Here is a 23,565-nt window from a genome sequence, read left to right as displayed (position 1 = left end):
GTTTCTAATTGAAGTTGTATGGAATGAACAGTTAGTGCTCAAATTCCAGTGTTCCGTTTGATTATTACTATTGGAGAAAGCACCTGCGTCCCATCCAGCCTACATGAGCTAAAATAACCGCGAAATCGAATTATTGCCTCGCCCGCTACTATTCAATACCTCCACGCACTCCAATTGCAGTTCCAGTTGGCTTCACAAATACAGTTTAAAGTTACTGGATCAATGTAATCGGTAACAATAAATTAACATTTATTTTAATAAAATATACTTTATTTATACCAATTATATGATATTAATTTCAATCTCAACAACGTCACTTTAAGCACTAGATTTAAGCATATACGTATATATTTTAATGATTATCTTCATTTTGTAGTTGCGTAAAAACATTTTGCAAATAAGTTATAAAAATAAAATAAAATCTATAGAAAGGGAAAGCTTTAATTCGTTTACAAAACGAACGAGCATACTGCACGCTCACAACATCGAATATTTACGGTGTCTACAAACAAAACTTGAAGAAGCTAAGTGTTGTAAGTTAGCGCTAATTTAAGAGTTGAGCGTCGAGGCAGGCGGAATGCGTCGCAAGCTAGCGCCCCGAACCACCACACTTTGTCATAACTTACTCGGTTTCGACTTTCGGCTATAGAACACACGTACACCAATACAACTTTTTGCTATAACATTACGTTGAAAATCGAGTAATAGAACTTACACGGCGCCCAATCCTTAACCCTTTATTTTACTCTTCGTGTTCTAGTACCAGATGTTTACAATACATCATAATTTATACATGTGACCTATTAATATCGTATGTATATACTCACGAACTATTTTACAATAGTTAATTAATTAAATATATGCGCCTAAATAAAATTTTATAAGTTACGTTTTATTGTAAAATTAACTAAAATTATTACAATTATCTCAGAATAGCAAATGAGAGTTAAGAATACAAAAGTCAAGAGTTTTCATCGTTCTGCAGAAAATTTTGTCTTTCTATTCGTCATCTTTTGTTTGTGATTTTCTTTCCAAAAGAAAGACATTCGCAATCCCTCATTTCATTCAAGAATTTTAAAAAACGGCATAATCTCATTTCACGGTACCCTTCCCGTAACGAATACTTAGTAAAGTTATTATTTGTGTATTCTAATTTGCTATACATTAACGTAACATATAAATTATGATTGTGATATATTTTTTAAACATAATTTATGGGATTTCGTTTAATATACAACATCATAAAGTAAGTACCTGTGTAACATGTACGTTATGTGATACATAGAAACGGTATTTATTTTTGTTGCATATTAAGTATGACACTATAATAAAACAAAACTGCTTAAGAACTGACTTACTCTTAATATCAAGTCATATGTAAAGTAAACATTATAGGAACTTTGTTAAATTATTTTTCTGTTTGTAGTCATTTGGGCAAAAGTATGAAATAATACTGTAAGCCGGTATAAAATTCTATACATAATATTTTTTCTGTTTGCTTACATAAAGCAATTGTCATAGCAATCAATTCAACCTTATAAAAGTTGATGCGCTACAGTGATAACTGGCGATGAGTAACCATTTTTTTTTGTGAAAACTTACACTATTTGTATTGCCCGCTCACATGGTAATAAGTTTCAAAAACTATTAATAATTATAATTTAAAAAATTAATATATGTTATAACTCCTTTTAAAAAAATTAAAAAGTCATTGCAACGCATACTAGCCTAATTCAAATTTTATAAAAAATATTTCACATTAAATCGTTTAAGCCTTATAAGTGTGTTATTAAAATGTTGAAACGCTTTAACGCGTTTAGTTTTTTTGTGATATTTATAATTAAATGTCGATGGAGGTAAATTGTACTCATAAAAATACATGAAACTCGATTTATAAATTAATTAAATTTTCTTTCTATTTAATTTTGAGGCTATATTCAAAACAACATATTTTTGATTCGCGGGTAGCACAGAAATAAGCTAAAAAAAAAACGTAAAAATAATCGCCCTTATTCGATAAAATGATGATAAGTGACAACTAAAAGATCTTAGCCTCTACATGGTTAGTACATAATCATTATTTTTTTATGGATTCTCTAGGAATTACTTAAATAAAACTTCGAATTGTAACAGTAAATTTTATTTTTGCTATGATGTTTCTTGATGAATTTTACAAAATATTATTAATAAAACCAGAATATTATTTACAAACTTTAAAAGATTAACTTGACATAGACTGCGATATAAATAAGTTCTTTTTTATTAAAAAAATAATATATGAAAAATAACAAAGGAATTTCTTCTGATCTGCATAAGAATAATATCAACAAATCTTTTTTTTAAAACTGTTTACAAACCCTTAAGATTTAAAATCATTGATTGCGCATCAGGATAAACCGAGGTGAAATCTTTTACTGAGACCTGCTGAGGAATTGGAGCTTGAAAAATTTCTTTAAGAATATGAAGCACTTGACTTAAGGAAAGAAAAATAACGGTAGAAATAATAAATAGCGGCATAATAGCGATCTTCACGCGAAAGATTAGCCACAAAAGCCGGAGGCTTACCAGTATTTATAAGGAGTGTTAGCGGCACGCCAGAGGGCGAATATCTGCACAATTCGGCGTCTCGTTGCTTCGTAAAAATGTTAATAAAATAATTGTCGAATTCGATAAGAAAGATATTGTTAATAAAATCTCGTTTTCAATATTTTATTATACATTTATTTAAAAATAATAAAAGGATTATTACATCGATACAATGAGGATATTGATCAACCAATAATAATACATATATAGTAACACAAAACAAAAGTAGAAATGTATCTGACGAAACAAAAAACACCGAAATAATTGATAATTCCTACAAGGCATGGAATTTCCATAATGAGGTGCTACGATAGTCCATTGGCTGAAACACATTGAATTGAAACTCGGCTCATACACTATATGTGAAATATAAACACAGAAGATATAAGTTTTATATTTCATTCTCGGTAGAGGAGAAATAGATCGTATATAAATCTGCATGCAACAAATTAAATACGGGGGTATTGATGGAATGTGGTGAATATGGCCCCAACCGGAAGCCTAAGGCCTCTCCTCTTGAGACTAAATTATCTTTGAAATATTAACTGATGGTAGTTTGCGTAGTTTTTACAGATATTTGAATGCTTATGTAACGTAAGTTTTCGTAATCATTGTTCAGGGTTATCTAAGATAATTCTCGCAAGTACAAACTATTTTGAATTACATAAATTCGCAGTGCTTAGTGTAACCGAGTTGACTTTATCACTCCTCATCTTCATATTAATAGTAAATTCGATGAACATTCTGCAACGTTCTCCAAACGTCGCGAACTTCTCTTGGCTTGCGGTATCGCAACTTTGCCATAACTCGTTTAGTTCGAACTATCTAATTTACCTTTCCTGCACGCGGTCAATTTGTCAGTAATTTATTGCTCAGTCCTAAATAAACATTACATACAATATTTACCATAAATAAATCGCAATAGTCACGTCATATAAAATTTTCTCTATAATCATTTATTTATTTCAATAGTTTATACTTTTCTCAGATTAAGTCAACAAACCATAAAAAATAACGCAATCTGAAATGTATGTATACGTAACCAACTAACAGGATCCAATGAAAATAAAGTACAATCCGAATTTATTACGTATACGAATATTATTGTATTCAACCTTTACACAACAGAACTTTTCTTTTTTTATTATATTTTATTATCGTATAAAGCCTTTATATTGAACTGTATATACTTCATAACTATAAAAACTCTTTATCATTAATAGTCAAAGAATATAAAAGATTTCATATATTTTTTTCTTATAATATAATCTGTGGCCTGATGGTAAAACTGTCAATATCAATAAGCCCTTCTCTATTTGTTTATCAGAATAGAAACAATGATCAGATTTTGAGTGTTACACGTGTGCCTTTTTACGTAATGTCAATGATATTAATAATAATAAACTACAGCCCATCTAGTACAAAAGAAAAAAACAAATGATTTAGCGAATACTAAATATCATTCCCAATTTACACTAAGATGAAGTTTGGCGTCATAAGGCCACGTCATAGATAGAAAAGGTTTATTATGTTTCCACTATTGCTTGAGCAACGCTGGAACACCCGAAAAAATACTATTCAAAATACGATGATAATCAATTTAATGATAGTTAAAAAGATATTATTTGTTACTCAGTCGTTAATGGGTGTTTATTTTTTATGGCGATTTCAAGAGGTGGTCGGTGATGGAGCGAGCAGAGCTATTAAATGCCGATTCACTCCAGCTACAAAAGCGTTTATGTTTTAGGTTCCCGGAAATACAGATGCCGGTAGCGAATTCCAGAACTTAACTCTGTACATTATAAAGATATTCGCAATGCACTAAGTCCTGATCTTCGGGATTTCCACTAAATATCTTGTAGTGCTTATAGTTCTCCAAATGATAATCATGATAACTAAATAAGTAAAAATCAAATTAGTGTGTTGTAGTATTAAACGTCTGGCTAAAAAAGACTAGTAAAGTTCACGTTGCATATATAGACATATCTATCTCTTATAGATAAAATAAGTCCCGAAAACCATTTACCTGTTTCCAAAAACGATAAATTTGGTTCTGTTTATTCATCATACAGTTACTATACTAATAAAAAATAGTATTTAAGTTTTTTCTTATACGCTAATCAACGTTTATACTTTACAAGTAGGAACAGTAGTCTGAAAAAAGTAATAAGGTATTAGATAGTTCAAATGCGTGAGTACGCATGATAGAAATAAGTGTCGGTCCTTAAGTTCCTACTAGAAACATCTTTGCGCAATGTTGATATAGTATTTTGTTTAATCTCATTATTTAAAAATTGAGTGTAACCTTAATTATACTCGTTCGAACTCAAGATAGTTACTTAGCTAATGTAATTTAATTAATTTCAACGAAAACGAAAACCTGCCTTTATATAACAGTTGTCATAGCTATCGATTCAACGGTACAAAGTGTGCTCTGCAGAGTTATCGAGTAACAAATTGCAGCAAATTAGATGTATTAAAAAATACCCTGCAACAAACCAATGAACCATGGAGAGAGTAAACATTCATGTTGGTTGGTCAAATGGATAATGTCTAGAGTAAAAGAAATAATCAAAGATCACAAATAATTAAAACAACATCAATCTAAAATATAAGCAAAATTATTTACCCGTATTATAACATTTACATAATACATATTACGGATTTAATTTGAACATGAAAAGACGCGACCTCGTATCATAGCAATGTTTCTTTTAACTTCTTTAATTTGATCAATTTTCTCATCAACTACGAGTTCCTCTCGTTGACAACTAAGATGCATTGCAGTTAACTTCAAAGTTTGGATGACTTTAAAGCCGAGGCATATAATGTGGAACGAAGATTTTACGTTTCATCTTCATATAAATTATGTATTTTTCAGTCGCGAACATCGTAATACAAGGTCTCTTTATACGCACATCAAATGTAATGCAATATGTAATGCATCAAATAAATATAGAAAATATAACCCTAACTAATATTATTAATGCAAAAATAAGTTAGTTTGTTACGTTTGGATGTCACGCATATTCGTGCCAGGGGTACAAAAAGGACATAGGGTACCTAACACCTGCCGACCTATCTCACGTGGACTGGCGGAAACTAGTATTAAATATTTGTCACATAGGAGCTTCACTTAGTGGTAAGGGTTTTGTGCAAGCCCGTCTGGATAGGTAACACCGACTCAAATCTTAGTGTACGCTACATGGCCCGTGAAGAAGATAGTCACATGACTTCTTGAGAGAAGCGAAGCCTCTTGGTTAATCGACCTAGACACTACGACATTTTGTACGCGTATTTTCGTTGCACATCCATTACAAATTTAGTACAAGGTTTTTTTTTATTGGTGTATATGTAACATAAGAATTATTTACACCAAGGCCTTAACTGTGTACTTAGAAATAAAAATTAAAAATAGTTACCAACTCTACAAATCATGACCGCGTGGAATGGTGGCAAGAATGCTAGCAGCATTTCCCCGTTGAATCGCAATTCCGATCCTCTGTGCAAAAACTTAACCAGATCTCAATTTAACTTAATTAATTGTTATAACGTAATTAATTATTTTGAGAAATTTATTAACTACCATTAAGATATGATCGATTAGGATTTTAAAACAGAGTTTTTAAAATGTTTTTTTTTTACTTGAAATCTGTTCTTGTAATTCTTGTTTTGCTAAAAAGTTATACACATTTTTCTAAAAAAAAAAAAATAATTCAGAATACAATTCCGATTTATAATATGAATTAAATAATAGTTTAAACAGTTGCGTGTTAAGCCTAATGCCTGTTAAACGGTTCTTTAGCTAGAAATGAATTTCAGGTCTGTGTGTTTTACGTTAGTGTAAATAGTTTGTAAGACTAACTTTGCATCACATACAAACGAACGCGCTGTTTAAGTGTCCCGTACCCCGTAAATATGACGCCGCCCAGACCCGGGCCGTAATAAAATAACTTACAGCGGCCAAGGATAATTGCTTCATCATATATGTTCCGAATAAACAATACGAAACACCCTAACGCTTAGCGATTATAAAACAAAGAAATAAAGTGTTTTTTTAGTCAAGTTATACTAGTCGATGTGTGAAGTTATCATATAAATTTAAATCGTCCCCTCAAACTAAAACCTTTGAATACCAAAGAAAATTAACTATTTAATTAAGTTTTTATTATTTCTAGAGAAAGTCGTCAGTGGATTCCTAATTAAATTAATTCAGTGCCCGCTGGGTGTCAAAAAGTTGGAAACACTGTAGACAAATATATTTCAATTCGCTTCAAGTACGAGTAAAAGTGTTTTGATGAGAATTATTAAGATTTATACTTTATAATCTTTCTACGACTTCGAAGAACAAAAACATTGCGTATATATTTCCAATCTATATTAATATTATAAGTGTGAAAGTAACTCTGTCTGTGTGTTTCTGTCGCTCTTTCACGACCAAACCGCTGAACCGAATATCATGAAATTTGGTATGAAGCAAACATGAACTCCAACAAAGGACATAGGCTACTTTTTTGCCTAACACATGACAAACAACGCCCTAAAAAGCGAGCGAAGCCACGGGCGACTACTACTGTATAATAAATTAATTAGGTACAAAATGTCTACGTAAGAACACACATTTACAACAATAGATACGCAGGTAACTAAATTGTTCTGTAAATTTCTAAGCAATTCTCCGCGCTGTATGAATACTTACGCTGTAAATTAAATCCAAGGATTCCATATCTCAGCGATGAAATAAATATTTGATTAGTGGTAAATTAGAGCAGTGATTCTGCGAGGAATTAAATTCTGCAGCGGGGTGGCCAGGTGGGTAATGAATACAAACTGCGGGCCGCGGTTAACTCCGCCGTAAATTAAGACAAGCGGACCACGAGTCGGAACCTCTGGCGCGGACGCAAGGAGCCACGCCCGCTCCCTTGCGGACCGTTCTTGAAACTTGAAACAATCAACCTATACATAACCTACCCTAATAAACAACGAACCTCTCGTTCTCTAAAAACAAGAGCTCCGTATATAATAATTTGGGTCGCATAGTAATGCCATCGTTTTTTATTATTAGGAACATTTTTTATCTTATTGTTTGAATGTTTTTGTATAGAGAACGTATTTTGGAGCGTTAGCGATGTAGCACGTTGTTACTTATATAGTTGTATTTATATTGTATTCGATTCCATCTCGACAAAATGAATATACGGATTTCTGAATTGAACTTTGTCTTTATAGGCGCTGGATTTAAGTCGGAAAATACGATTTTTGTACAGTCTGTGTTTTGTGTATAGTGCTCTTGAAGCATGTTTTCTGTCATCATTCACTGCTTACATTTTGATTATATTTTTGTAATGTGTTTAATTTAGTTTTTTTAAATAACCACCGTTGCATACTAAGAATATATTTGCTCTAATGATATTAAAGGATGCTAAGAATAAATTTCATTTAAATTAACAAGCATTAAAATATATTTAAATGATGTTAAATTTTATTTAAGCAATACATCGTTTTTGGCTTTAGAACGTATTTTGAATTTGATAACAGAGAAAATCTAAAAGAGAAGTCTATATCAATACATCATATAAATCATATAATCTCTATATAATATATGGTTACATATATTATAAAGAGATTACATGTATATTTGACCTGTGAATCTGTAATAACATATCATCGTAAATGCTGTTGATTACAAATAAATAAATAAAGACCATTACTATTTTCAAACAGACAAGTTAATATTTAATTTTTAATTCAAATTGATATTAGGAATTATGCCAACACCGAGCGTGATAAATATTACTAACACTTTAATCATACTCCGTAAACAATTCAGTTAGTTAGTAATGCACTTTCTATATCACAAATTCTCATGTCTGATAAGAATCGTGAGTCGAGCACAATATGCAATTAAGTCAGTTCATAGAATTCGACGAATCGATAAGGGGTCATTGGCACTATAGGCATCATCAGTGGTCGAACCCTAAGCAAGGGCTGCCACACATTATGCCCCCTTTCTCACCCCTTCCGAGTTCCAGGAAAACAGTGCATACACATTTTTAATTTTGCAAGGGGTTGCGGTTAGTTTTAAAAATAAGTTCTACTACATTTGCTAATTAATAATGACGTTTTTGTACCAGCTGGTGAAAATACTATCTAAATTTGATCGTAGCTTGCGATATACATATTTTTAGCAATTATTTTTACTTATACACATTCTGTTTCAATACGAGAGCGATGGATGATTACATACTTTTTATTTTATCATTAAAGCCTTATGATCTTCAACTTTAAGGATAAGTATTTTATTTTAAGGAGATTTTTCATTACAGTAAAACTTTACTACTAACGTTTTAATCGCTTCATAATTAGTTTTATAATATTTTATGCCTTATAACATTTTATTTATTATAACCATCAGTGGTTTCAAAATTCGAACAGGATTTTAAAACTAATATCTTTAGAAAGTTATTTTTGAATCATTGTAAATGATCATAGAGTCAGTCGTATATTATATATATTAACTTATCTAAAAACGTTCTTTAATGTAAACTGTCTTAGGATTGGAATGGGAATTCGAAACTTCTTTTCCAATTTTCTCCCAATGGCCATTAGGATGAAAAATGTAAAGTAGATTTCCGGACGAAGTCGAGATATGTGTTCGAAAGAATGAAATTTCAAACTGAACCGGCGCGGCTCAGGGACTGTATCCTCTCAGTTGGCTGCCGGGAAAACGACTTCAAGACATTCTATGTAAAACCTACATAATGTAGATACACTTTTCCATGTGTATAACTTAAGAAACCGCGATTAGGATTCAAAGATTTAAAACGCTGAACATTTCCATGACATACAAATAATTATTTAAAGACAATAATACAACTTGACTAAATAAATTAAAAAATATATTTTTACTTTAGTGTTCTTAGGATATTTGACTCTTCCCAGGAAATCCTGTTATGGTGACATTTAGAAGTTGTGTCTACAATAAACAAAGCCTCTGAGAAATATCACAAGTTAACATAGTGTCAACAGGTTACTTGAGTCGAGTTGACAGTCTGTAATTTGGCGCGGGCGGAGCAAGTTGCGGTCCGAACCCCTCGCTTATTTGCAAGCCCACAACTAACTTTAAATTACTCGGACTAATATATAACGTGCTCGACATTACAGTTCTTAGTTTGTGACCCGCCCCGGCGATTTTCTAATGGTACAGTAACATTCGCATAGATAATTACGATATAAATAAATGATAGTTATAGCTTTCGAAGCATAAATCAGGATTGCGAACCAAGGAATAGTAGCAAAATTCAAAAACTTGTTATGTTAACATTGGTAAAGCGTATACGAAATATAAAATAAGAGTATATTATAAAAAGTACGACACCAGCTTCTATGGAAATAAAAAATAAATGGTTACTCTTTATGCGAAGTTAACGTATATAAATTAAATATATGTTTCTCATAGCGAACCATAATTTTCAATTAAGAGCTTGATACCCCGCTGGCAAAAACAATTTCTTGGAAACAAGAAGAATTTCTTCTAGGGCGCTGTACAACGTTGTTTCTTTTTTTCTTCTCACCTATCGAATAGCAATTTCAAGTCGTAGCGCGAACGTCAAATTTACGACATTTTGCAAATGATATTATAATTTTCAATAAAATCGTATTTAAATTAAAATAGATACGAATTTCATTAAAATGATCGCATGCAAGGATCCTTTTTGTTAAGATTAAAAACCAATTTGGGCGAGTATATCTTCCAAGGACTTCACGGATAACAGTCAAAGAGTATAAAGTCGTTTTAAAAGTTCATAAATTCAAATTTGTACAGTGGCTCACGGAGCGCCTTATAATTTGCTCTGCATATCTGAAAGAACAGCGGCACTCGGGTATGCGTTTGTTCAGAGCTAGTGAGTTTTCGCCGTTATTTCTTTAGCTGAGAAATCCCCTCGCACAAGTTTAGTTAGGAATTCCGTGCACCTATCTTCGTATCGCGCCACATATTTTGTGTCTGAAGATAGGGGAAGTTTCCTTTTTCTTGCGAAATTCGTTATCTATTTTTTGAAACGATCTTTGAAAAGTCAGCATCATAACTTTGATGACGTTATTCGATAAGGAAATGTATATTTTTTTGCTTTTATTATTTCAGAAACAAATTTATAATTTAACTTTTATATTTTAATAATAGGTAAAAAAATACTTTTTCATTTTATTTATTTATTTTTTCAGAAATTCTTACTAAACATTAGATTTGTTTTTTTTGTTTTTAGGCAAATTGTGTAATTTTTAAGCAAATGCTTTAGAGGTCTATTTGTATCGTATCACGAATATCTCTCCTGTGTAATATCGGGAAAAACTTGCGGAGCGACGGATAGTTGTGGGGGTCAAGTTAATGATATCACCGCCATTTGTGGACGAGTCCCCGTTCCGAATTGCGCCCAAGCACGTTAATGGGCCCAGCTATAGCGCTCTGAATATTTTAAAGGACATTCGTTGAAATTACTACAAAAATAATGTCGCTTTGCTTGTACCGAATTACCCGAGAAACGGTTTAGAGACCGGCAATAAATATGCACGGAATCCTCTTCGCGCTGCCTCTTTGAAGATTACTTTTTTGGATTAAACATTTTCAGTTAAAGTTTTTGAATTTGTCGTAGATTTACGCTATCAGTATTTGATTGAAGTCTTAAAGGGAAAAAATTATCGATGTATCGAATTGGTCCGTCATAAAAGGATCACATAGTAAAGTCAGTATCACGTACCGCAATAAGTACATTCAGTACAGAGAGCCTTAAATAATAAATGAGATTCGGTGATAGAAGAGCACGCAAGCGTCGGCCACAGCCAGCGGAATATGGCTCTACCTCGCCCGCGCCGCCCGCGTGCAGACAGCGCGCTACGTGCGCCGCATAATGCACCGCCCCGTGCAAAATTCACAACTACCCTCCAGTAAATTTTACTAGCGTACATCTCATTTGCTCTTGTTTCCATATATGTTTTCGAAATACTTGATAATAAGATAATTTTTCCATATTTATTTCGTTTGTAAAACATACAAGAGATAACGACTACAAAAGTCATGAAAATTTCAATTTTATCTTCTAAAAAAATCAATACATTCTCGAGTTATGTGTACAATATTACACATACGACTAAATAAAGACTGTTTTAAATTAAACTGCCTTTTAGATAGTTCAGTAAATAAAGTTTTGTACAAACAGTTTTGTGGATATATTTTAATCTTACACAAGTTTTCCAGTCGCGTCTAAATTAAAACGCGCTTAGTCAAATATCATACTATATTAATCTAACAGCTTAAATTATTTTCTCAGGGTTGAATTTAAATGTCTACAATAAAATTGTATTTAGCAATTTTTCAAATATATAATATAATAATTTTCCTTAGTATTCACATTACTAAAAAATAATAAACTATTATTGCAATTTGGGATCATTTTGTAACAAAGCTTTACTTATATATTTTTTTATCATAATTATAATCTAAAAATATTATCTCAAATAAAATTATTGTTTTTTTAATAATTATATCTGAATGACTATACATACATAACTTTCATATTTGTCATTGAAATACGTTTGTAAAATTAACCATTTGAATGACATTGCTGGATGAAATCATATCAAACTATTGATGATGGCAATAATTAAGCCCGCTTCGCATTCCTCCCAATTATTATTCAGATTTTACTAAATATAAACACAAATAATTGAACGATCTCTAACGCGGTTAGGGCTTAGTACAGGTCCGTCTACATGGGTACCGTACACTTATAACACTTCAACTATTCTAGTATTAAACATAAAACTGTATAGTTGGGGTATGTTTTACGCATCCTTTACGATGAGCTTAAACACAGGTACAAGATAAGATCACGGATCATATATTTGTCGGCACACTGATTGTATGATGTATATAATTCATGCAATACCTATAACCATTTACCATAAGTAGGCCCTTTTAGTTTTCTACGTTCCGAAATGAATAAGAAATAATAAAAGCGTATACCCAGTTTTATAGGACATATGTTAAGGCATTTCAAACGTACATTAAAATATAGTCATTTAATTTTTCTATGGATATTATATAAATAAATTATTCTTGCTAATGCTTCTCATAGCACGATGTCTCAATCAAATTATCTCTCTAGTTTCATGTTTTAGAATAAGGGGATTCCCCGTACATTGTACAGTAATTTAGCCGCAATTTATGTTTGGCAAAGTGTGGACTAACACAAGATAAACAAATAAAACGAACGCCTTCACAATATTTACGCAAACGATATTAGGAAAATATACGAAACTGAAATTACATTATCGAATTATAGGGCAGCGGTAAGATACATATTTGCATTGGCTATAACGATTCAGTCACGGGTTTATCGCTTTATAATAAAACCACGTTGAAACCAATCGCCATTACAAACATATGCAAAGTGTACTTTCAATCAATATAATAGACTTAGACTTTCTCCGATTCAGACTACCTTTGTTGCTTTCTTGCTTCTCAAAATTATTTTGTTGCAGCGTGGAAGACAGGGTATGTTTATTCACTCGCAGTGTTCACTTCCCGGCTCAATGCCGCGTTACATACGAGTTGGTACATTGCAGACTGCAGTGAGCCGGTAGCATTATTAACATAATACCACAACATATATTCCAAGAACTTTTCAAACGTCAAGTGTCAATCAAATGCCTGGAATGTTGACTAAGGTATCAATATAATAGGATAATCCTGATATACCGGCATTACCTTTTCTCTATGTATAAAAAGAAGTCGCTAAACGTGTCGCCTTATGTTTTTGTGTTTTATTTTTATACCCGGATATTAATAGGATATATAATTTATATTTGGATAACTACTTAGTAGGTTTATATGTATAGTTATTATAGGCCGAAATGGTCTAGTGATTAAAACGCGAACATCTTAACCGATGATTGCAGGTTCAAACCCAGGCAAGCATCGCTGAAAATTCATGTGCTTAATTTATGTTTATAATTCATCTCGTGGTAGAGGAAAACATCGTGAGGAAACCTGCATGTGAATAATTTCATTGAAAATCTGCCACATATGTGTTACACCAAACATTAGAATATGTTCCAAACCTTCTCCTCAAAGGGAGGGGAGGCCTTAGCCCAGCAGTGGGAAATTTACAGGCTGTTGTTGTTGTCTTTTAAATAACAGAGATAAGTTGAAGTAAGCTAATCAAGTCGTCGGCGTTCACAAGGCTCACTTTACTTAGTAAACTATAAGATATACATTGTATGTACTTACTGAAATGTAGGTCTTCGATATTTGAAATTACATACAACTACATTCATGTCAATTCATAATATCTAAAGGATACTTACTTTTTCGACGACTTATATTTACTTTACTTAGTAGTTTTTTTTTTCAGTTATATTTTATTCATTAACTATCAATTTCGTTGACTCACATACGACGTTCATTCCATGACTACCAAATTGTTTATATTGATTAGTTAAGCGATACTTATATAATAAGTATAGTAGCTGTATCGTGCGCATTTGAATTTAACAAAAAAAAAGTGACCATAGTATTATTTTATATATAATTCATCTAAAAATAAAAGCATCTAAGGCAGCTCATTACATCAGCTATCTACCAGCTCATAAAGCCGTTCCAGAGATTAAACGGAACAAACAGACAGACAAAAAAATAAAAAAAATAATGTAAATTGATACATGTACTTGTGCATACATACATATGCATTAAGTAAAAATTACAAACAAAATTTTATGATACGTATACATATACAAGCGGTATGCGAATAACCTGTTATCAAACATTCATTCACAATAATATTATTTCAAAAAAGTAATTTTTTTTTAGATTTGACTAATATTATATTAGCATATTGGTTCTCTAACGTAACAATATTTCAAAGGAAAATTAAACTTATGAGCTACTTTTGTAGCAGATTGTTCGTAAGGTAGGCTTTGTCTGCAGCTCGGCTTCTTATTAACGTGCATAAATATCAGTTCCCCTCCTCTTAAATTTAGAGCTGGAGCAAGACGATGCTCAAACAACCTGCTCTGTGTAATACGCCTTGAAGTTTTACTTTATAATAAAAGGCAATTGTCCTTTAAAAAAATATATTATGAATTAGAATAATATCTTTCTTACATTATTCCAATAATATATATTTTTAAAAAACCTTGACTTCATTCATTTTATTAAAAATATCAGAATTAATTTTTTAATAACCCTTTTTAAATTCTTAAGGTACCTCACTTTTCATAAACGCGCTTAAAGTCATAGCGCACTTTAATAAATACATAGTAAAATAAGAAACTTAAAATCTATAATAAGTATTTACACAAAAGCATAAAACAAAACTCATCACTAAAGAGCATTACCTTAATAATAATAATTAATATACTTCACATTTTATGATTGAATAGAACGAATAATTATCGCATCATAATATTCTTATTTATTTTTAATAAATTTTCAAGTCAGATCGCATTATTTAAATTAACGATCTCCAAAGGCGAGCGAGTATATTATATCCTCGAAACATCGCACTGAGAGTGAAACAAAGTTTCCATAGTATTTTACTAGATTTTATTATCTGGAACGGGTAATTTTCCCTGTACAAATACTCGGCTCTGTTCATTCGAGAGCCCCAGCGCGCGCTAAATTTGAATTCATGTTACGAACGGGCTACATAAACCAATTACGAAGCAGAGCCAATAGCGGGCGGCGGCACAAGGAGAATCGATAATTCACAATATGCCCGCTAGAGTGCAACACCATCGCCGCCGGTGCGCGCCCACACTACTCCTCCACGTTGCGCATCCACACTTACAACTTTGTACGGACGTCAAAAATTTTATTCGCTATTAATATATGATCCCATGCATGCTTTTCACTGTACACTTAAGTAAAAATTAAAACATAAATTTTTAACCGATACATAATTCCGATTATCCACTATCATTATCATAAAATGTTATAAAATATTAAACATATGAAATATGAATGAAGATAGATTATAAGTTATTATAACTAATATTTTTAGTAAGAATTTGTTCAATTTATTTGCCCGACAAAGTTAGATTTTTAAACCTACTTTAGTCAAATTACGCTTAAAATATAAAAATATTGGACGGCTGGACGGCCATACAAGGTCACATCGGGCATGCGCTTGTAGTCAGCTGCTGCTTAGCTTGCTGTTTCGTATCGCGCTTCTTGCCCGCTTTCAATGTTTTCTGTTTTATTTTGTTATTTCTGTGATGTAAACCAATTTTTTAACTAAAATTCTTGTATTTCGTTAATGTGAAATATATTGTGCCGTATAATAGTGGTGCTAGCAGACAGACTTCAGATAAAACAAGGTAAACGCCTTAATATTTTTGTTTGTCGTGAACATAACCTCTTCGACATCATATACGATGTTCATTTACAGCCATTTGGGTTTTAATGGGATCTGTTATAGGTTAATCATAGTTCCCATTGTGATCCAAAGATTCATTTCATAGTTTTGAAAGCATTTACAGTATTCAATAAGATAAAAGAATTAGCAAATCCTACTAGTATTCTGACAGACAAGTTTAAAATCTGATAAAACTGTGCTTTGTTTTATAATAATAGCAGGACTTGTAGTGAATTCATATTCGTGTAGGATAATTTGTGGTAGCGAAATATTAACATAATGTGGTGCAAATGTTGACATCAAGTGAATCACCATGACAATGCCAGCTTGATAAAACAATGACGTTGTCTGAAAGTCCCGTAGGGGGCGTTAGTGAGCATTGAAATGTTTAGGCGGCAGGAAAATTTACCTTTAGCTCGTTTTAATTTTCTTATAAACAATTTAAAAAAAAACCATATACTTTTTTAATAAACTTAATACAATATTTATCTTTATACCTATAACTTGATTCGAATAATGTTTGTCTAGATAGTTACAAAATTATTTGTCGGCAATTATGGTCAAATATTAAAAGATTTTGTTTTTCTGCTTAATAATATTATTATTATTTATTATTCTAGCGTTTGACCAACCCTGATAAAGTGAAAAAATAAATAATAATATAATAAAGAAGTATGAGGGTTTGTTATTGTGGATTCTCGCAAAAACTACTACTGATACGGAACTTTATATTATGATAACTTATAGTTTTAGGACGACGCGACTGTGTTGTATGTTTATATGTTGTATGTGTATATATTTTGTAACATTGACGAAGATGTTCGCCTGTTTTTTTCGTGATCGATGATTATCAGATAAAATGTAAAAAAACTAAGAAAGTTAAGACCTGAAAAATTACGCGGTTTGATTACTTTTAGAAAAAAAAATGCTTTTGTTTAAATTAATTTCTTTAGTCTGCTTCTATTGATCACCACAAATTGTATTCCGTCGGAGGAGGCTAGCGTTTCTGATTAATTCCATAAGTCATGGGGAATCGTAGTTCTCAAAAAAACATGATGGCCCTATTTTATTATGTTTTCACGAGAACATTCGAATTTCGATGCGTTAGGGGGAGGGCTATGCATATACTCCCAATTTACCTTTATATCCCAAATTATTAAAAAAATATATTTAAGTACAGTTGTTTATAATATCAGAACGAACGTACGTAATATTGTTTATGTGTTGCATATTTTTAAAGTTACAGCTTGTTATGTCAATATAGAGTAAATTGTCGGTCGGATTGCTTTTCAAGCGAACGCTGCCAACGCTATAAAACATACGAAAACTTTGTACGTACAATTTGTAGAGTTCTATGTTTACAGAATAATCCGGCACAGCGTATATTTACATTCTATTAATAAGCTAAAGTACTCAATTTGATGATTATTGGAAGTATGGGCAATTAATAATAATAAATTAAATAAAAACAGGATTGTTTGAAAGCGGCGGAGAGAGAGTCATGACAAGTAAATAGTGTCACGCCGTATGGTGTCACGGCATACGAATCGTCTTATCAATAACATGCGTCACCACTATAAATGTTTTGTAAATTAAATTTACCGTTTATACTTTTAGTATAGAAAAAAAAGTTATAAATATACGTATAAGTAGATTATTTTATGATGTCTATAATATATAGGGGGCGAATAATTGCAACCCTAATTTTAACCCTTGAGAGTCGATACTATTACGTAGTACATTCTCGAATTAGCTTGCACAAAGAACAACCACCATGTAAAGTTCGTGATTAAAAAAAACATTATCTTCTTTAAAGAATGATAATTGATACCAGACTTGCATAGGTATTTCGTGGTCAGGAGTTGACTAGAAAGTCCACGCGCCTTCTGACGGCGACTGGTGGAGTTTTTATCATCTGCCATTACATTTTTTGCGTAATGTCTTGCCTTTATTTCTACGATAAGTTGCGAATACATTACATGAACACAATGGGACCGGCCGAAAGTTGTTCGAAGCACTTTAATTTCATGAAATTTTTACGGATACAGGTTTTACGTTCTTGACCAAGTAAATCATTGAATATGTCGCCAACTCAATCACTCCTTGATACAATGACAGAAACGCTAGCAGACGACGTACCTCTAGTTATAGATGTACGGATGCTTGTTTTGGCGTTGTAATTCCATGTAAGAGCATCTGTCCATTGTGCGTTAATGACTCCTGAATATGAGTCAGTTTTTGTTTAATGTGATCACGGGCGCAAATATGTAATGCTTTAATATAATTAAACATACTCAATAAAGGTGACACGAGTAAACGGTATGTTTTTCTTACCCCTGTAATTCATACGCGGTGAAACCATTAAGTCTTACCATGATCTTACTATCAAGAAAAGTTTATTAGATCTAACTTCAGTGTTGTAATCCATGATGAGAAATTAAATTTGATAGTGATTGAAACTAAAAAAAATTTAATATGACAGCCATATGGCACGTGGGATTTGCGTAAAATTCATATAAGTAATTGAAGCATTTTAATAGTTTATCACATCCGCACAAAGAATGGACTGTTACTTGATTTCAAATAACTTTTAATTTATTTGAAGTAAAGCAATCTGTTTTCAACTTAAAAACTAACGATTTCTTTTGGGTTAGGTTATTCATTTTTGTCTTTATGTGAGTGAACGAATTAGCCAAGAGATCGCCGGTGATGATACTGGTCTCTCACCATCGCCCGTAGATATTGGTGAATGAATAATTAAATATTCCTTACATTGCTTATGCCCTACCAACCTTAGGAATCAAGACCTCATATGATATGGCCCTTATACTTGCATCTGCACTGGCTCTCTCTTCATACCGGAACGTAACATATTACGTTAAGCTGTTTAGTGGTAGAATAAGTGGTTAGTGATTGGTACTTACCAAGACGGATTCGCACAAAATAATCAACTGCGGCTGACTTTCTTAAAATCTTAACAAAATCTAATTAACAGCTGAATGTTAAAAAAAAAACAATTCATCAGAGAATTTTAGTTTGATTATTTCACGGTGGGAATAATCGAACTAAAATTCTCTATAATTTTATACTCAACAATAAATATCGAAATACTAACATTAATTGAAAAATACATCTTCAAACGTACTTTAAGTAAATATTTATTTTGTATCTAAAGAAAAATCTCGAAGTTTGGAAGAGGACGCTTTTTAACATAGATCGATCTCTTGGAAGGTTACTTAAATACTTATAGGATAACGTAGCTTCGACAGCCGCCTAGACGTAAACATAGCCACATCGCCATACCCAGTATACGTCCGCTTCTGTATGTACGGTATTATTCAGTTTTTGTTGAATGAGAAAATATATTTTTTGACTATTTGGTACATGTTTTGTTAATGTAAACTGATTTCATTTCGTTGCACTAAATACATCGATCTTTACTATTTCAAGTACAATACGACTGCGACCACAGACGACTTAGAAAGTCTGAAATATTGTATAAAAATGACTGTTTTAAAAGCAATAGCTCTACGAACAATCGTCGTTAATGGTTATTCGAAACATTAAGTGTACATGAGTGGCTGCATAACGTTAGCAAATGTCGACTTTTGTCCAAAATGTCCGTCTCGTCAGCCATATTCCGTTTAATGTCGCAATATTGTGAGCGTCGGCGGCCGGCCGCGGCCGGTCGCATGCATTTACATACATTAATGTGGACGTCGCACATGCATGCACCTCGCGTTGAATGTGTGTGCGTTGCGAATTAACTGTAATTGAGCTATTCGGACAGTGGCGTCCGTCGCTCTGGTGCCTCCATAGCTTGGCTATTTGCCTTCTGCTCATCTCCGGCGTATGATTATTTTCAATATTAAATTCGAAGATTACTTAACTCTCAAACGAATTCCTTTTTTTATTTTACCCTTGACCAGTATTTCAATACATTTAATTATTCGACACAAAACATTTGAGTAATATGAGATACATTTTGAATGTTGAAGTACTTACATAGCGCATTGAATTTCGAATTGTGAAACTAATATTTTGGCATTAGTTTCACAATGCGAATAACTGACTAAATAAAGCGTTCACGGATATTCATCTTCACCCCTTTCTCTAGAACAAACAGGAGCGTCGGAATTTTGTTATTAGCGTTACTGAGAGAATAGATACCGTTCCCGTCGCACACCTGACTGATTGATAGCACTTCTTTACACCACGGGTCGAGCTTGTAATCGAGCCATTAATAAACTTTACTACCCTCAAGTTGATCCTGCGGATTCGTTATCCTTAATGGACTGGCAAATGCTTCGCGCCGGTTTAAACAAGACTTCTAGTTATGATTTTTCAGCTTCGATATGAATGTTGAACATTGATCTCGATACATTACATTGACCTTATTACTTAGATTGATTGACACCAACGTATAAAGTTGATCCGACTTGACTTTGGAACGGGCGACTGACTACACTAAGTTATATTTTGCCTCTCGACTTGCCTCCTGACTAAAGAACTAATTAAATATAGCATTTATGCATAATACTTTTTTATATACATAAGAAAAAATGTTACGACGTCTTTTATAAAATATGTATCTAAGCCGTAGTGGCATTTTGAACAAAGATTTTGTCTGTTGTAGTTAAAGTAAACTTCGCCCGGAAAAACATTTTATCAACGACTATAATCCAAAAAATACGCACACTAACAAGCTACATGGCTAGTGTGTGAATATTTTTGGAACATATCCGCCACAAAACTATAAACTATCATTTCTATCGATTGGTATTTACGCTTTAATGCGAAAAAAATAATATTAAAAAAAAAAAGATTTTGTGTCGAGTAAGTTTATTATATTATTGGGATATATATAAAGTATCTCGAGAGAAAGCTTTTAAAAACGATTTAAATAATAACTAAATTGATAAATAATATTGCTGAAATTCATTCAACGCGCCAATTCTTCTTAGGTCTGAACTCTCGGTATATTAGTTAATAAATATTGTTGATTAAAATATATTTATTAGATTTTTCGAAACAATAAAAACTCTTCAATTAATACGTATTTTCAAGTAAAATTAATATATTTTATATTAAGTCATAGTGGTTATTAACATTTCAAATCTTATCAACATTTCCGGAAATAGAGTTGGAAATAATTTTATTTGGCTTCCAAATTATCTGACAGCGGGTCGAGCTAATGTCACCCGACGCTTGACAAAGCGACTGTTGGCACGGAGAGGCTTTGCGAGCTGCTATGTAAACAAAGAGGACAAAAAGGTTCCAACAAAAAGTCATACAAGTTTTATTTAATTTACTTTACAGGATAAAATTCACACTAAAACTGTTTGCAAGGATCTGTGGGGAAAGGATGAAGCCAACAGAAGGGTCGCCCGCATAGTCCTCATGTTGACAATGGTGATTCCATTACAAAAAAATACGATTATTGTATTTATCACTAAAATAATATTGTAGCGATTTATTACGCAAATACTTTTAATAAACAATGTAATTTACATCTTTCTGCTTCTTGAGTGTAGAATATTTAATTTGTAAATTAACCAACAGGAGTTGAGGCTCCAATAGATATCAAGAACGTAAGTAGTATGATACTTAAAAAAAATCTTTATTAATCTCTCCTCTCGACACGAAGAGCCTTTCTTGACAAATTGTAATCGCCGATGAGGCGAGAGCGGCATCGTAAAAAATAGCAAGCCTATACAATACGACCACGACAGGACTAAGAATACGAAGCTAACGTCGCATGAACCTAGTAGGGCTAGCAGGCAAAGAGCACAATGTGACAATTTAATTTAACTCAATTTATACGGGTTATAATTGTATAAAAAAATTCTTCAAATAACTTAACGGACAACCATTATAATGCCAACAAATTATTTTAGAAATTCTTATTCACTTTCATGCATTACAAATGCACTAATTACCACGGCTAAAAAAGCTATTTTTATTTCGTCGACAAAAGACGTTTTAAAACTAATTGATTTTGATTTTTTTAATGAAAGAGCGATAACCCTATTCCTGGCCGATTCCTACCGCCCGCCCATGATTGAAAGTTGACATTGAGCGCGGGGTGGCGCCAGGTACGGCCCTCGCCTGCTATTTTTGACCCCGCGAACTATCGCGCTGGCGATCGGCCTTGCACAACTTACTGTTTTAATCGTATATAATGTGCCGCAATGATGCAGTTACATTCGGTTACAAAGGAAGGTAATTTGTTACGGACTTTTAAACAAAGCTTTTAATTTTATAAGCATTAATATATCGCAATTATTACGTATATTCCTATAGAATCGTATATCAATGCGTAACTTGGAATAAGAGTATAAGCTAATTAAAATATTCATCATCATCATCATCATCATATAAGCTAATTAAAATATTCATCATCATCATCATCAGCCCGTTCCCGTCCACTGCTGGACATACTCCAAGTGTCAAATATTAGGAAATTGAATTCATTTGCAATGTAATTTGAACATCTTAATTTGAATAATATGTTTAATATTTATTATGGCTCTGCTACAAATTTGGGCCTAAAGGATTAGTCATAAAAATGATGTGTCTGAAGGTTAGGTGCGCACGGTCGCGGTCGAGTACCTACGAATTGGGTCAACGACAATACAAAAGGTGTGGCGTCAGATAAGCGACGTATCCCGTCAACCAGCTGCCGTCCGACTCTTCTGAAACAAAGCCCAATAAAATATACCTTTTTTTATTTACGTACATTGCTTTTCTTTTACTGCAGAGCCAATGTATAGATAATCATTAGGCGTCGTTTACCCGGCGCTCTTTAATGTGTTTGCATGCTCGACAATTTGATACCACGCCTGTTTGTATTGTTGCCGTTTTGCCTTTCCGATTAGGGTCGCATTTAAGCTACATATTTATTAGAGCGTACGACACGACTTTCATTTTATACGGATAAAGCTACGGTTACGTGTGTGACGTAAGGAATATAAAAATATTTCATTACAGTTTTATTCGATTACAGTATGTTTGTTATGAACAGAATGAAAAAAATACTTATGAATTCACTTTCAGGTGGAACTAAGTAGATAGGTCGATGGCTATTTCGCTTAGAGCGTTCGCTACGGAAGGACATATCACTCATGACTCTGCCGTCTGTCTGCTTTTAGCAGAACGCTATGAGCTTCCGACCTGCCCTCCGACACAAATTCCATTTCGTATCGACAATATAGCATACGAATTCTGGTACCGAATATGTTTACAATTCCGTTTAAAATGACTTCAAAACATACTTAACAATACTTTGCCTAAAAGTAAACGTAATAAATATAAAACGAATGTAGAACGTAACGTGAGAAATAAGGCTCCCTGATTACTCTGTAGTAAAATATTTACCTGGGTTACGAGGAGTTCGATTGCGGCCGTTCGTTTGTTTTATTTCCAATATACCGTTTTGTTTCCCCATAAAAGGATTAATTTGGTTTTATTTGTTATAATAACGAATAAAACGCAAATAAAGCGTCGATAGCGCGATGGTTTACGGGTCGTCTACCGATGTAAAAGAGTCGCATGTTCGATCCTGGTC

General features: G+C 32.6%; 1 protein-coding gene across 1 annotated transcript in view; it reads left to right on the top strand.

Moving 5' to 3' along the window:
* The first annotated feature begins 15,775 nt into the window (after positions 1-15,775).
* The window catches only part of LOC124530820 (muscleblind-like protein 3), a 104,024-nt gene continuing 96,234 nt past the window's right edge, over positions 15,776-23,565 (top strand). The window contains exon 1 of the mRNA XM_047105137.1: positions 15,776-15,960. The gene's annotated coding sequence lies outside the window, so the exon portion shown is untranslated. The remainder of the gene's footprint in view (positions 15,961-23,565) is intronic.

The sequence above is a fragment of the Vanessa cardui genome, chromosome 7 (assembly GCF_905220365.1).
Source record: "Vanessa cardui chromosome 7, ilVanCard2.1, whole genome shotgun sequence".
Taxonomy (NCBI): Eukaryota; Metazoa; Arthropoda; class Insecta; order Lepidoptera; family Nymphalidae; genus Vanessa; species Vanessa cardui.
Note: the sequence above shows the minus strand (reverse complement) of the source record. Positions and strands in the feature narration are given on the sequence as shown.